The sequence below is a fragment of the Manacus vitellinus genome, unplaced genomic scaffold, assembly GCF_001715985.3.
Source record: "Manacus vitellinus isolate BGI_N305 unplaced genomic scaffold, ASM171598v3 scaffold_51_pilon, whole genome shotgun sequence".
NCBI classification, from domain to species: domain Eukaryota; kingdom Metazoa; phylum Chordata; class Aves; order Passeriformes; family Pipridae; genus Manacus; species Manacus vitellinus.
Window position 1 is genome coordinate 4,171,639 of NW_021940620.1, and position 4,834 is coordinate 4,176,472.

Here is a 4,834-nt window from a genome sequence, read left to right on the forward strand (position 1 = left end):
GCCTTCCTGCAAGAGAGAGACAAGACCCGTCAGACCCACGGCCACTTCTGTCTCCTGGTTGATTTGAAAAACACAAGACACCAATGAGAGTTTCTTGTTCACAGAATTAACACAGTCCCTTCATGATAACTGCTTTTATTGTTGGCATTGGCAGACCATGCCTGTGATGGGAAGCACACAGGAAAATGGGACATTTTGAGTTGGTTTTGGGCCAGAAAGTGATGGCAGCTACTTTGGGCTCCCAATCCCAACAAGAGTGTCTGTGGTGATTCCCTTTCTGCTGCCATCCCTGGTCAGTCCCACATAGGAGAGGAGAGATACATGGGACTTGAATTCAGCAAGTTCCTGAGCAGAATGGAGCAGTTTGTTTGAACCTCTGCCCTCCCGAGGATGAGGCAGAGAGAACTGAGGGAGAGAGAAGTAGAGAACAGAAGTGCCACCTCAGGCTTGCTCAGGATGGACCTTGAAAAGTGCCCTGTGGCTCCCATGGGACAGAGGAGGTGTCAGAGTGAGCGAGGAGGTGGAAACAGAAGCAGAAGTCAACTGGGGGAGGATGGAAAAATGAAGTAAGTTGGAGAGAACAGAGAACGTGGGAGCTGATGAAGAGATTAAAGAGCAGGGAAAAGAGAAATGAGGAAGAGGGAGAAGGCAGACACCTGCACTATATTTGGAGCCTGAAGTTAGTCAGTCCTAGATCTATACTTAGGTACTAAATAAATGTTTCAAAGAGATCCTGAGCACTCATCCCTTTCACCAGAGATGCAGAGTCCTCAGCACTTTGGAAAAGGAGGGCAGGCAGACTCCAAGCACATAGCCCAGTTTCAAGCTCCCTGTTTTACGGTTCTCTGGGTTTATCAGGCTGCATTCTAGGCTTCATCTCTTATTTTGAGGTTTACAATCAACTTTAAATGTTCCTTCTGTTGAGCAAAGTTGTTTTGTTTTTGAACTGATGCAGAGGTATGATAGATTTTGCCCTGAGAGCTTTAAAGCATCTCAAGCTGCCTCTAAAATCCTCCCTGGAAGCTGCTCCTCAGCTAAAGGCAGCATTACAGGGCATGGACTGGGAAAAGGACAGTGCATGCTCCCTCACAGGTCTGCAAATACATCATCCTGAGCAAGGGACCCTTCTGGGACCTGACTATTTGGTTCTGTTTGATTTTACCTCATGCAAGGGAGGATGGGAAACAGATGAGGGGTGGGAAGAGTACCAGAGCCAACCCCTGCTGCCCCGAGCAGCTGCAGAACTTCTCCCAGGACTCCAGCTCTCCCTTCTGAGCACAGCCTCTGCCTGCTGGAAGAGCAAGATCTGCACCCCAGGGTCTGCTGAGCCAGCACCAACCTCCCACATCGGAAGGGCCACAGGCTGGCAGTGCCTGTTGCTGCACCTCAGCCTGTCGAGGCTCAGGCACACTCAGCCAGCAGACACACCTTAGTTTTTAATATATCTCTCTGCCCTTTTCTGTATTCTGTCCCATCTGCTTTCCTGCCTCTTTACCATCCCATACAACTCCAAAAGCTGCCCCGTGGATTTGGCTCAAAACTTTGAGTTTGCTTTTCTCCCTCATGTATCAGCAGCCGTGCTGTGACCCAGACAGTCAGCTCAGCTTCAGCTTACAGGTACAGCACGTTCTGGTCACTCCTGTAAAACCCTCTCTCTGCCTGGCACAACCCATCTACTCCTCCAGCTCAGGCTGCTGCGCTTTGCCAACTCAGAGCCACCCCGGGCCGCCCAGGATGAGAAGGGCAGTGTCCTGTGAGCCAGGTAGGGTGTGAAGCCCTGGGAGAGGCTGGGAGCTGGGTCCCAGCACCGTGGGAGATCAGGCTTTACAAGCAAAACTTGGGTGACTTCATCCTTCAAAGGAGGGACCGTTCCCTGGAGCCAGCGATTTGATCACTGCATCTTATCTCCTCCTGGGAGGCTCACACGGGCTGCCTCTGGGATCTGCAAGCACCAAAAAGGAACCGAAATGCCAAACCCAACAAATTCCTGCGACTGAAAAATAAAATACACATTGGATTTTAGTTTAAAGACCAGAATATCTGAATGTCATCCCAGCCAGGATGGAAGCTGAAGTATCTGGTTTTAATGAATGTGCAGATGTGCCTGCTAATAGGGTTCTGAGAACAAATAATTGCTGCTTTTTGTACACAGCTTAGACTCTGTGTAGTAAATGGGAAGCACTGCCAAATCCCATTTGTTACTTCTAACACGCTCTATGTTATTGCTTGTTTCTATGGCAATAATCCCAAGAAGGATTTCATGTCCACACAGATCAAGAAATAAATCTCATGGACATACAGCTGTCTAGATGAGGAAAAGAGAAAGTTGAAACAGCTGTGAACTTACAGGACACATCCTGGCTTCAGCATGAAACAGAACTCACAAGTAACGATTTATTCGGTGCAATCCCTCACTGTCAATGCCATTTTTATTAACAAATAGAAACACATCTAAACAGGATATTGCCTGAACTTTTGCATCTTATTACATGAGAAATCTTGCCGAAATATATAGTAATGTTTTTGAAAAAGAAGTTACCTTTTTTTTTTTAAACTGAAATGAAACAGCTGTACAACTGTCACTGGGACATCCATCCTGGGTGTTGTCAAGAAATAAAATTTGACTTTTTATTAGAAATTTCCTGGTCTAATCTCAAGTTTTCAGGCAAGACCTGTGTCGTATCTGAGCTGGCACCTGGTTGCCACCTTACCTGCCACCAAAGAAGACCTGAGGGTTTTAACTACCTGCCTTTTTGTTCTCTGTTAACTGGTACTATTATGCTCACAGCAGGATGAGGCCAACTCTACAAAGACTAAGAACCTCTTGCACTACTAAGCTTGAAAGTAACTAACATTATTATTTGGCAGACAGGAACATAGGACAGGGACTTCTCTGCTCACAACACCTAATGTCTTTTTTCTGTTCATGCATTTCCAAAGTTTTCTTTTCAAGAGTACTAAATAGAAACAAGATCTTTCTTTGAAAGAGCCCAAACACACAGTTGCTTGCAATAGGCAGAGGATAAGGCTCTGCTGTCAATCACTCCCAGAATACAGAAACAAGGGAAGCACTGAGAGGAAAACAAACAAGCAAACAACCTCAAGGAGATTTGTCTTATTGTACTGACGGTGGTTTGGATGATGGAAAAGGCAGGTGGTGTAGACAGAGGCAAACCCTTCCCAGAAGAGCACAGTGACAGGATGAGAGGCAGCACCCCCAGGCTGCAGCAGGGAAATTACAGCTGAAGAGAAAATCATCCCCTGAGCACAATATGAAATTGGAACAGGGACCTGGAAAGGATATTCAATTCAAAGAATTTTCAAAACTCAGCTAAACAAGACCCTGAGAAAATGTCAAGCCCTGATTCAAGCATGAGCTCAGACTAACGACCATGAGACATCCCTCCTGGTTCTCTGTGATTCCAATACACACCTATCTCAAACTGTTTAGTAATGCCCCCATTCTGAGCATTATCATATAAACCATGGCAAGTAAAAACGGAGTCCAGATTATCAGATATTTGTAAAGAAGTCCACCTTGGGCATAAAAACTTTTTTCCACTTTTCCCGGAAACAAAAGCTCACATGTGGTAAAAACGTCTCAAAACCTCACTTGAAAAGCACTTGAAGTTAAACCTGAAGTCAGCAGATAAGTGCTTCCATGAACTTTAGTCCAATTCAACACACAGTGTTTTGCTGTTCCTCTCATTTCAGAAGGAAATCAGATTCCCATTTCAATTGATAACTGGTGCTCTGGAGGAGGTGCTGTGGGTGAGATGGTAGTGAAGGGCAAACTTCCACACCCCAACATGCAAAATGACTGATGATACAGGTGGCTGCCCACACATGGCATTTAAACTATCTCTGTGCTCTGAAGGACTGAGATCTGGAGATGGGAAAATGTGTCTGCACTGCTTAAAACAGCAAAAAAGAAAATCCAGGGGCAGACACTTTCTGGGACTGGTCTCCATTACACAGGACCTCCCTGTGTGGGAAAAGGCAGGGCACATGGCTCCTTCCTTGCCTACAGAAAATCAAGATAATGAATTGGAAACAAGAGCACATTGGTCTCAGCATTATCTAGACAAAGGGAACACAAAATGCTGTTGAGCAGGTAGCATTTTGCACTAATTTTACCAAAACATTGTGTCCACCAGCAGTGGCACAGAGCAATCAATAACTCCAGCTCTGAGCAAGTGGTGCTGAGCAAGGTGGCACAGGAGAGGTCCCTCCTCACTTTTTGGGGTACTTTGCAGTAAAGTGTCCTCATGACTCCCTGACCCCAAAAATGAGGAGGACAGTGGTGTCCCACCAGATCACAGTGGGCTCCCAAGTCTTGGGGTTGTATGTTCAGTTCTCTGATTGAGCAATGCAACAGCTCAAGCAACAGCTTGTTCAACTGTGGCTTTTTTGGATGATAAAATCTGGTTTTCTGGAAGTCAGCCCATTGCCACCCCAGAGGAAATGCACTTCTGGGATGTTATGCTAAAAACTGGAACAGGAAACCTTCTCCTGTATTTATTTCTACCTCTGCTCTTTTTTTTTTTTTGCTGTTCTTCTGTTTAATTGCTCATCATTCATGGCTTTTATTGGCTGTTACAAAGTGCTCTTTTTTTGCATTCCTTTGATATATTTCATATGTTCCTAAGACTGGAAATTGAAAAGTAATGGCAATAACTGCTTTTAAATCTTTCTGCACTGGCCAGCACAGCTCAGCATTCCACCACAGTGATGAAAAGAGGCAATCCATAGACACTTCTCATTACAAATTATGCTGCTTACACAAAAATATTTAAGGACTTGATTCACTGAGCTAAAGCCTGGAACTAAAGGA